General features: G+C 36.7%; 1 pseudogene; it reads right to left on the minus strand.

Moving 5' to 3' along the window:
* Positions 1–9,832: 9,832 nt before the first annotated feature.
* LOC145672081 (cyclin-dependent kinase 9 pseudogene) lies at positions 9,833–11,968 on the minus strand (annotated as a pseudogene).
* Between the last annotated feature and the right edge of the window lie 324 nt (positions 11,969–12,292).

The following is a 12,292-nucleotide window of genomic DNA, read 5'->3' on the forward strand; positions in this document are numbered from 1 at the left end:
GTAGAGCTACTGTAAATGCCCGGGCTACGGAAAGTAATTTGTGAGTCTAAACCGGAAGTGACCTCTCGGAAGTAGTTAATATTGATATCAATCTATTTCTTTCGTCACCCTAAATCGACTGATGTATATATTGTGTACATAGGGTCAATAGAAATTTCCAGGTTCCGGAGAGTAAATTGTGGCCCTAAACCGGAAGTAACTCTGACAAAATGATTAGGATCGGTATCAATGGATTTCTTGGTGATTCTCAAACGATTATGTTCATATTGTATATTCACTGTCAATATAAATGCCTTAGCCACGTATAGTAAATTGAGACTCTAAACTGAGAGTTACTTTCCCTGTATCATTAGGTTTATGTTCAATCAATTCTCTTCGTCACCCTGAATACATTAATGAACGTATTGTATATGCAGAGTAACTGGTATTGTCCCGGCACTGGAAAGTAAATTCTGACTCGAAAGCAGAAAGAGTTTCCGGAAATCGTCAAGATTGGCATCAACCGATCTCTTTCGTCAGCCTAAATTGATTGATAGCTATAAGCTATAACTTGTATATACAGGATCAATAGAAATTTCCATTCCCAAAAAGTAAATTGTGACTCGTAAACCAGAAGTGACTTCCCAGAAATGAGCAAAGGTGGTGTTAGGGTCTTTTCGATTGATGTGCGCATTTTATCGAAAGGACTACTAGAAATGTCCGGGGCCCGGAAAGTAAATTGAAACTCTAAACCGAAAGTGACTTTCTGAAAACATTCAAAATTAGTATCAATCTGTTTCTTTTCTTATCCTGAGTTGACTAATGCTCCCATTAGTCTATATATAATGAGTGACTACAAATATTTAGGTAAAGGAAAGTAAATTGTAACTCTAAACAGGAAATGACTTTCGGGAAATGGTCAGGTTTCTTATTACTCGATTCGCTTTAACACCTTGAACATAGTGTAAAGAGTCAACCGAAATGTTCAGGCATCGTAATTTAAATAGTGGCTCTAAACCGGAAGTGACTTTACGGAAAAGGTCAAAATAGATTTCAATCGATTTCTTTCTTCGTCTTGAGTCGAATGTTGTGCATCATCTATATAGAAGTATTATAACTGCCTGGGTCTCAGAAAGTAATGTGTGCCTCTAAACCGGAAGTGATTTTCCGGAAGTGGTCAGGATTAGTGCCACCTTCAATTGATTGATGTGTATATTATCTATATAGAAATATGGGAAATGTCAAGGATCTTATAAAATAGAGGATTTGTCCTTACAACAAAATCTTGAAGCCATACGTCACAGTTTCGCCACCCCTACTCTGCAAACTCCGTCCAATTGGATCGCAAAGTTTTGAGGCAACAATCATGGCGGAAACGAAAGTAGCCAATCAGACGATGGCGGAAAAGAGTGTAGCCAATCAGACGTACCTATGCTCGACTGTTTTTTGGCTTCATCGATTTAATAGGATGAAGATAAATATGGGCAGATCCTCTCTTTATAACATCCTTGGGAAATGTCCGGCCCCCGGAAAGTAAACTATTCCCAGATGACTGTAAATATGGTGTATTTTAAGCATAAATTAATATATACAAATTTACTGTGTTTTGCCGTGGATAATGCTATCTTTTTTCAGTATTTTTAAAAAGAGAAAAGTAAAGACGTGAATTATATGCGGGTGGTACTACTTCTGTCTAAATTTTTATTTCTCATACTGTGTGTTTATGTATTGAAAGTTTTCATAACCTCAATCGAAGTTTTACGGAAATAAACGAATCGTAACGTATTATTAACCGTAGAATAACAATGTTTGTTGTTACAGGTGTCGTCGTCTTCGTTAAATAATATTGAGGGAACTGTGTGTAATTTCTGTTCATAAACTTTACGCGAGAACTTGCAAACTACTATGTTATAGATAATATTTTACAAAATGTGTTGAAAATCATTTGGAATACGATTGAAATACGAATGCTTTTCGTATTTCCAAAGAACAGTTTGGGTCTTCTTCTACTGACAGTATCATCAGAAGGAAGAAAAAAATCATTATATGCCAACAAAGAAAGCATTATCAAAGTATTACCAAAAAAAGTAATGTTTGAGCTCAAAAACTTGCATGTACATTATACACAGAATTTACATTATAAAATACGGTACATTCTATTAACGACTTTCAATTTGCTCTAAGTATAGTTTAAGCTAAGGAGACGCTATACGCATAGGTTTCGTCATCTAAGGCCTTAGATGTTCGAATTCCACTACTAAACTTCTGTTTCTTCTTCGTAGATTTCCTTGCATAAATAAATTTCTTTCGTGATTTACTTGGAAGTGTGGAGAGCTGACCAAGCTGTCAGATAATTTCCACAAAGTTAGGGTGCCAAAGAAACTTGAGCGGGCCCGCTATCCGAACTCTTAGCTGTTGCACCCTAAAGCATATATATATATATATACTCGTGCTAATAAATTAAGGATAATGCGGATACATGGTGAAACAACGCTCTGGTGGGCGGTTTTCGGTTGGAAATCACCTCGGGGTATGACCATCCGGTGCATTTGACCATTCGGTGCGGTGCATGCGGTGCGGTCGTCGCACGGTGGCGCTGGCAGCAGTCCAAATACGCACAGGTGTGTTGGTGCATGTCAGAGTACGGTGCAGCGTGTAAGTGTGAAGATGTTGTCAGACGTGCTAATGGTGGCTGTGTGTTGAAAATGGCTCAAAGAACACACAGCCATTTTCAACACATATTGATGACGTTATGAAAGGTAGAATAATAGGGCGACTGGAGGCTGGTCGTACACAGCAAGTCGTAGCACGAGCCCTCCGTGTACCACAAAGTGTGATCTCAAGATTATGGCAACAATTCCAGCAGACAGGAAACGTGTCCAGGCGCTACGGTACGGGACGTCCACAGTGTACAACACCACAAGAAGACCGGTATCTCACCATCAGTGCCCGCAGATGGTCACGGAGTACAGCAGATAGCCTTGCTCGGGACCTTGCCGCAGCCATTGGAACAGCTGTCTCCCGATACACAGTCTACAGACGACTGAACAGACATGGTTTATTCGCCCGGAGACCTGCAAGATGCATTCCACTGACCCCTGTTCACAGGAGAGCCCGTAAAGCCTGGTGTCAAGAACACAGTACATGGTCAATGGAACAGTGGTCCCAGGTTATGTTCACGGACGAGTCCAGGTATAGTCTGAACAGTGATTCTCGCCGGGTTATCATCTGGCGTGAGCCAGGAACCAGATACCAACCCCTTAGTGTCCTTGAAAGGGACCTGTATGGAGGTAGTGGTTTGATGGTGTGGGGTGGGATTATGATTGGTTCACGTACACCCGTGCATGGCTTTGACAGAGGAACTGTAATAGGTCAGGTGTATCAAGACGTCATTTTGCATCAGTATATTCGCCTTTTCAGGGGTGCAGTCGGTCCCACCTTCCTCCTGATGGATGATAACGCACGGCCCCACCGAGATGCCATCATGGAGGAGTACCGCGAAACAGAAGATATCAGGCGAATAGAGTGGCCTGCCTGTTCTCCAGACCTAAACCCCATCGAGAATGTCTGGGATGCTCTCGGTCGACGTATCGCTGCACGTCTTCAAACCCCTAGGACACTTCAGGAACTCCGACAGGCACTGATGCAAGAATGGGAGGCTATACCCCAGCAGCTGCTCGACCACCTGATCCAGAGTATGCCAACCCGTTGTGCGCCCTGTGTACGTGTGCATGGTGATCATATCCCATATTGATGTCGGGGTACATGCGCAGGAAACAGTGGCGTTGTGTAGCACATGTGTTTCTCAACTTATCACCAATACCGTGGTACCAATATGTTTCGTTTGTTCGTATGTTGTGTTCACTACACAAGGTTAGGGTGCCGAGTGCACTTGAGCGGGTGCTATCCGAACTCTAAGCTGTTGGAACCTAAAGTAATGATACAAATGCTTAAATTCATAACCCTCTGTTTCTACTGCGTAGATTTGCTCAAATGAATTATCTGATTGATTTATTGGTTTACTTGATTTACTGGGAAGTATTGAGAGCAGAGCAAGCAAAATCAGACAATTTCCGCAAAGTTAGGGTACCCAAGGCACTTGAGTGGGCGCTACTAGAGCGTGGAAATTCTTCTAACTACCCCAATAACAATAGCTGAAGCAGAACCTTAGTTATCTAATTTAAAAATGGTTAAACCATGTTTGAGAAGTACAATATGCCAGGAAAGAAAATGCTTTGGCGTCCTTATCAATCGAGCGTGATTTTCATATCCACCATGCCGAACTTTAATGATAGGATAATAGAGCATTTTGTACAACAGAAGGCACACTGGATGGACTTCATTTACAAACGATAAAATAAGATATCTATAATTCAGTAGTATTAATAAAATTTCTGCCTGTATACATTACGTGAATCTAAAACTTTTATGGTATCTGAAAACAATATGTTTCGTACGATATGGATATGGTATTTTGTTGTACGCAACAGTGGCGTATTTAGGAGGCAGCTATCGGGCTGAAGCTCCCCCGAAATTCATTAAACTTATAGGCATCCAAAAAGAAAAATTAAGTGCTTATTCATATGCTATGTATAGCTCCTCCCCAAATAAAATCCTGAATACGTATTGACACCCATAATCAAAACAATAGTGTTTTGGTTGCATGATACAGTGAAGTTGTGTATATACATTTGTTAATTTCAATTATAATTACCATTTATAACGATTAGAGTGCTAAAAAATTATGCTGGTTGGTGTACTATTTTATAATTAATTACTGCACACGGGAAATTTAATATACCTATGTACAAAAAATAAATTGTGCAGAACTACCTCAGATTATGGTATCGAGCCGCTACTGGTGCACATGGTCCCGTATCCGATTCCCAGTGGAAGAGCACAAAAATTTTAATTTTGCAATCCTTCACTCGCATTAATCATCTTTCTCCTTAGGCTAAAAAGTATAATTGTGGGACGTTAAACTAAAAGTCCATTATCAATCCCTACAAATTACCTCATGCATCGTAATAAAACGCAAACTTTCAAAGCATTAAAGTTTTCTTTATACTCTGTGCAATCACTGTATACAATGTGTCTTAATATTATTCTGTGATGTCCCGATTCTCTTGATAGCAACATAGTCGTATTAAGACTAGCTCAGGAGAGTAATGCTCCCGGAAGTAGGAACGAAAAACACAGTTCTGATTGGTTGGCGTTATCCATTTCTTGCCACATTGCATCCAAATAGCAGAAATCAAACGATTGCTGCTGTCGGTCTTCGTGGCTAACACGATATGATAGTAAAAAAAAAATCTCTTTTGGTGTGAGTTCAAACCTAGCCCAACGAAAGTTTTTTTTTTACATTTTTATAACATTTTTTGAATTAAAATAATATGAAAATGATACTGTAACGAATTGAATTCGAGTCGCTGTTCGAGCGGCCATTTATTTGTAACCAATTCAATTCGAGGTCTCTGTTTGGGTGAACATTTATTTGTAACCACTCCGTGTAATCTGGTCGCTGTTCATGGTTCGTGGTTCTACCAATAAGTATTGTCCTGAGACTGGAATTTATCTGGACAGGACGAAGGACCTCTCCAAGAAGAGTTACAAATTGTTCCCAAATCGCTCGTCGGTCTCAATGATGAGATGAGCATTAGGCGCCGAGAGGTTCGGGTGTCTCGTCTCGAAAACCCCACGGACGATCAGACGGTCATCCAGATCATAATGCACACAAACATCACTCATACAAACAACGAAAACACACTGAATTAAATGACACTATACTTATTTATTAGAACACTATTATATAAAAAAAAATAACGAAGAGGAATGAACACAACACTGAACACAGAATATGTATAATAATTTTCATCACTAAAATCGCATTTTGCCTTTCTCATGCGCTGTAGCACTATATATATATATATATATATATATATATATATATATATATATATATATATATATATATATATGAGATTATAATTCAGATTTCACTGCGATTGCCTCTCACACCATTGACGCACTTGGGGATTAGCACTGGGGAAAAGTTGTTGGGACAATCTCACGATGAATCCAGTTGCTGCGCCAAACAATCCTGAAGCGTAAAGATGAATCTTCAGCCTCCAAAGTAGAATGCTGATGTTGGAGGACGCGTATATAACTGACATGTACGCACAAGGTCTGCGGACCTGGGACTTCACTAGTTGGGGGCTAGCCGTGAGAAAACGTCCTTCACCGGCTAATAGCTTGTGCCCCTTATCACAAATTAATACTTGATTCCCAACGCAACGTGCGTGGTGGCTGCATACAGTACCGGAGTCAAACTCCCTGAGCACCAAAGCTCAAGGTACGGGCTGCAATGGTCGACTCAAGAGTGTTGGCAGTTCATTCCAAAAATCACTCAGTTAAATCACCTGTGTGCACATGCAAACAGAATACGGAAAATAATTTATGTTAATTTTAGTCAACTGCCTACAATGGACGAGACACTGCGATAACTAGGGCGTGAGAAAGTACAGATAAGGGACTGCAAAGCAACGCAATTGGTGCCACTTTGGTCACTGGAACATCTGGTCAGCCCGTATTTCTCTAAACTACTGCAATATTTCCATAAGCGATTAAAGAAAACACTTAATTCAATTCCCAATAACTATAGAATATATACTGTGCATATGATAAGTCAGGGAGAAACACTGAAATGGTTTGTCACTAACTGAAATTTTCTCACCAAAAGCAATGTTTTAAATATATATATGAAAAAGCGATGAAAGACTTCTTTGTCCAATTGTGTGGGAAAGAAGCAATTCCCACCGAAGAAAGAACTTATATGCGTCGCAGAATAAAGTACAAATCGAAAATAATAATCACTGTCTTTACGAAATATACAGAGTGTTCACAAAAAATACTTCTATAACATGGTAGCGGTTATAATACTAAAAAAGGGATTTACTTACTTTTGTGCAGATAAGTTGTAGTAGTAGTAAGAACGGGTTAGAAGCCCCGCAGGGCTTGTTTTGTTCCCCTTGTACTCCATGATATAAGGATCGTTTTGTTCCCCTTGTACTCCATGATATAGAGCTCGTTTTGTTACCCTTGTACTCCATGATATAAATTTTGTGACCAACTTAAAACAACTCACTAGGATAGCGCGTAAAACAGCTGGCTATAGTAGCGCGCGAAAAAAACGTACTTCCGGGAGCATTACTCTCTCGAGCGAGTCGTGCCGCATTGTAGTGTCCATAGATCAGTGGTTCTCAATCTTTTTTGACTAACGACACTTTTCTGAACGTTCAGGACATCAGCACACACCTGTTTGATATTTTATAATAATAATAATAATAATAATAATAATAATAATAATAATAATAATAATAATAATAATAATAATAATAATATCTATTATAATAGTGAAACTAATTACCGTAGTTTTTATAATGACTCTATATAGCACAGAGCATTCTTACTAGAATTGACTGGTACAGTATGTCTTGATTTTAACTAATTATTATGGAATTCTTAACGATTTTTAAATTCTACAATACTTCAGCAGACTGCGTGACACACCAGTGTGTCGCCACATATCGGTTGAGAACCACTGCCATAGATCCCCATTTTGAATAGAACTTAATATGAAAATTTGTATACAATATTAGAATGCAATTTTATGGCAATATTTAAACAAGCTTGTACTATCCCATCTTACCTCACCTGTACTACATGGGTACAGTAGTAACTAGGGACTGGATTTTAAGGTGCAGAAATGTGATAGGAAAAAGAGAATAAAAGAGGCTGAAAAATCATTCAAGAAGGTGCAAAAAAAAGTTGCTAATAGGATAGCATTATTAAGTGCTATAGTTTACAGTTACATGAACATTCCCTATTCATTACACCAACAAATATTGTTAAAATCTTGGCTTTAAATATTTGACATAAATTGCAAAATTTGTTTTATTTAAGCCCAAACTTGTACAACATTCAACATTCTTGTAATAAAATTGTGGTTAAAACAAACTCGGTATTTTTAAAAAGAAAACTTTAGTTTAGCAATATTGTGGCTTGAGAAACCGTTACCATACTACTGGGTCTTCAGAAACTGAATATACTTGATTATGCACAACATTTCTATGTTTTTGGATATTAGTTTCTGTCGCTTGGGGCTCAAGAGATCCTTGTGTGTGAAGAAACTTCGCTCGACACAAACGGAAACCAGCGTTTCATATCTTGTAAGCACATGGGCAGGAAGTTCAGTTTGCATTGCAAAGGTTTCTATGTCACGATTATTTCACAAATTCAGTTCAGATTTATTCCTAGCAAATCCGTCAAGATTGCGTCTAAATTTATGGAATGTTATGTGTAAACTAGATTGAAAATAAAACATATTGTTCTGTCCAAATATTTTTAAAAAAAGAAAGAAAAGGGATAATAAAGGTGCTGAAGGATAAAAAGAAGTGAAAAAAGGGGAAATTTTGTTAATCTAGCAAAAAGGGTGCAACAAAGTGTGTTCATTTCAGTTTATTTTATGCACGGAAATACATATTTTGAACTTTGGTTGTTATAACAACTTCATTTTTAGAAAAGATGCTGCACCTTAAAATCCGCTCTCTAGTAATAACATGTCTACCAGTGCAAACGATTTGTAAAAGGTTGTTATGAGAATATTAGTAGAAATAAATTTTGAACATATGATGTAATAAATATTACTTATTATTTCGTGATCCATCACGGACATTTACATCTTGTTTTCGCCTTTTTTTTTGTCACGTAATAGATATTTCTGATACCTGAAGAAACAATTTAATACGTATCTAAACCATATTCTTTATAAATGAATTATCCGATGAAAAGTTTTCGGTTATATTATAATTTCTGGCATACCTTTCTATTCATTCAATTTATAGTTAGTATTTGGTTTCGGAAAGCTTCGGTTAAACTCCCGAGTATCCAGCTCGCAACTATCCGGCCTATTTTGAGTCAATTTTCTTAAGAATTAGGCCAACGATTTAGGCTTACGTGTCCTGAGTTTGTTAGGCATTACAGAATTTATATTAAAATACAGTTTACATATATTGTGCGAATTCTTTAACTTACTTTTTTCTAATAAATTCTTGAAACGTGCAATGCAGTACATAAACGTTTATAAACTACCAGCACAGAGCCAAATAAAAAGTGAGAAAATACGTACTGCATTATAACAGTGAGTTTTGGTATTAAAACTTTGTCTCCTGGTATTGGTGGGGCAAAGAAATGAGTTCATGGAACTCCTGCCTATCCGGCTTTTTTGTTATCCGGCCTCCACTTCAGCCTCATTAGTCCGGATATTCGGGAGTCTACTGTAATTCGTTATTCAGTTCATTTGTTCCTAATCTGTGTAGACACAGCAAAATGATTTGTTCTTTGCTAATTTTTAATTGTAATTTTGGGCTATGTTCAGATGATGGTAAAACATGTTGGCTAGTTAGAATATAGAAGATTCACAGGAGAAATGCGTTTTAAGTAAGGGAAGCGTAGTTGATTTGTGTCTCATTTAAGAATGCAATCCGAGTACCTTTTGTAGAAATTCGAAGTGCTGTAGAGAGTATATACATGTACCATAAGCGGTAATCTAATCTAATATTAACACAAATTAGTAAAATTGTAACATCTTTTCAAAAAAAAAAAAAAAAAAAAAAAAAAAAGCTGTCACTTTTCAACTAAACATTGTCAGTAATTTTTATTCCTATTTCTATGGCAACATGTGAAACAGATAATTATAACTAAATGTGTAGGCTTAAAGTTGTCTCTTAAATTAATTTTATATGAAGGATATTATTATCAGAAATAAGTGTTGACATAATGAAAATACTTAACGTGGAGATAAGAATTACATTTATTCGTGAAATATGATATTCAATTCATACATTCTTGTATTGTTGTCAACGAATACACTGTTGTATTTCTGCCACCATGTTGATAGCTATTAACAAAAATAATTATTATAAATTGATCCTGAATTTTGAATTTTTAGTTAATAATATATATTGATTTGTATTTTTAATTACCATGAGTTATTGTAGCTTTGTTCTCACTGGAGTACATTAGTTTATTTCAATCGTAAAGTTCATTAAAATACAGGTCTACCTAAAAAGACATTAAAATGACTTCCAGAATATTTGTTTTGAATATTATAGTTATGGTTAGGTTTGGGTTAGTTTACTTTTATTTTCGGCAAAAGTGCACTTTGAGCAGAACATTCATAGAAATCGATTCACCTGAATCTAACCTAACCACATCCTGTGACAAAATCTCTTGTTCTGCTGAAAGTATACTCTTACCTTATGTTCCATATAAAATATTTCAAAAATGAATCTAGGTACGTTCTGGAGGATATGTATAGTTCGTAAATGTATCAGTTAGTAGTTAATTCTCTGTTGGATAATGTTCTCCTTATTCACTGCTCCGATTCCTGTGATTTGTTTATATGATTCTTCATGTACTAAAATCACTTGTAATCGGAGCAGTAAATGGAAACATTGACTCATTAACTATAATTGCTCCGAAGTTCAATTTTCTCTCTTTGATAAACTTATCCTCATCTAAAAATAAGTGCTTTCGAACTAAATATACGTTATATTCTAGGAATAACTCATCACATGACTATAAAAATGATCTAAGTTAGGAAACAATCGAACAATTCATTTACATTTAAACAAAAAGTTTACAATAAGTTTGAAAAGAAATGTACATCAAATCCATAGATTAAAATTAAGTACACTATATTATATTTTAAAACAATCCAATCATAATACTACTTAGATATTAAAATACTTAGAAAACTCGATCTTGGTAACTGTCCTCCATAAAAGATGTCGATGCTCTTGGTTGATCGATTTGAGACACAACACGCATTTCTCCAGATTTACGAGGAGGTGCTAGATATTGAAACATGCTGTGCGAATGCTGAGATAACATACAACCTAGGTCAGTGGGCATTGGATCGGTCCAGAAGAAATCGTGGTTTAACGCATTATCGCTGTCAATTCGTCTACTTGGATCCAAAGTCAAAAAGCCATCTAGTAAGTCGAGGGCCAAAGAATCCTTCACGAAAGGTTGAAGTCTGGCTCGAATTTTACGCTTTTGTCCTTTGGGAAGTTCGACTTTGTTATAGAAATCAAGATGTTTCACCCCTGGCCACACTTCCTCGTTTATAGAACCACAAAACTGTGAAATCAAGATTAGCTGTTGCTGCTCAGTTTGTCCCTGAAGTATCGGGGTTCGTGTCCACATTTCTGCCATAATGCACCCAGCACCCCAAATATCAATAGGAGGCCCGTAATTTCTTTCACCTAAAAGTAGTTCCGGAGCACGATACCACAACGTAACAACTCTATTTGTATATCTGTTTGCTTGTTCAGAAGGTTTGTTACTGAATGCTCTTGCAAGTCCAAAATCTGCAAGCTTTAATACACCTTTCTTGGTAATAAGAATATTAGAAGTTTTTAAATCTCTGTGCAAGATTTTGTTATTATGAATATAAAATAATCCATTAAGTAATTGCTGCATCACCTTTTTGATCTCTCCCAGGGAGAATCTAACGTTGGAGTTTGACAACAACCCAGCCAAATCGTGTTCACAAAATTCGAGAACCAAGTAAAATGTTGATCGAAGTCCAACAGTTTCTATTGGTTTTGACCTACAAATTTCTAAAAGATTCACAACGTTCTCATGCTTTAACGCTTGTAGTATGCGAATTTCCCTGAGGGCAGTGATGGGAAATCCTTCTTTCTCGTTTTCCATTAAAATCTTCTTGAGTGCAACTATTTTCTTGGTTTCTTTTTCTTGGGCTTTAAAAACTTCTCCAAAAGTCCCATGACCTATTTTAGTCCATATTACATATTTTGAAACTTCTTCACAAAAAGGATAATCATATTTTGCTAAGTATTCACACTTGTCTCTGCGATTCATAATGATTTCAGTTTAATTTACTTCACTTCACTTCACTTTACACTTTTAATTTTGCAAGGAATAAATTTCTTTCTTTCTTCTTTCTTTCTGACCGTCGACAAATGTTTTATATCTTTAGGTATAGACCTAGTGCCAGTCACCTACACATCACTGAGTTTTGTTATTAATTTGTAGTAAACGTTAATTAAAATTATGGGTGATAATGAAATATGGAGGATGAATCTCAGTCTTCAAAATAAATTTCTGCGGAAGCCACTGTTACCCCTTTTTATGTAGATTATTCGTTTAGAACTGTGAAAAAGCAATGACATACGCTCAATGTCTAACTACACTTATCAAACAAAGCTCAGCATTACTAGCGTTAAAG

The sequence above is a fragment of the Thermobia domestica genome, chromosome 15, assembly GCF_964235325.1.
Source record: "Thermobia domestica chromosome 15, izTheDome1.hap1.1, whole genome shotgun sequence".
Lineage (NCBI taxonomy): Eukaryota > Metazoa > Arthropoda > Insecta > Zygentoma > Lepismatidae > Thermobia > Thermobia domestica.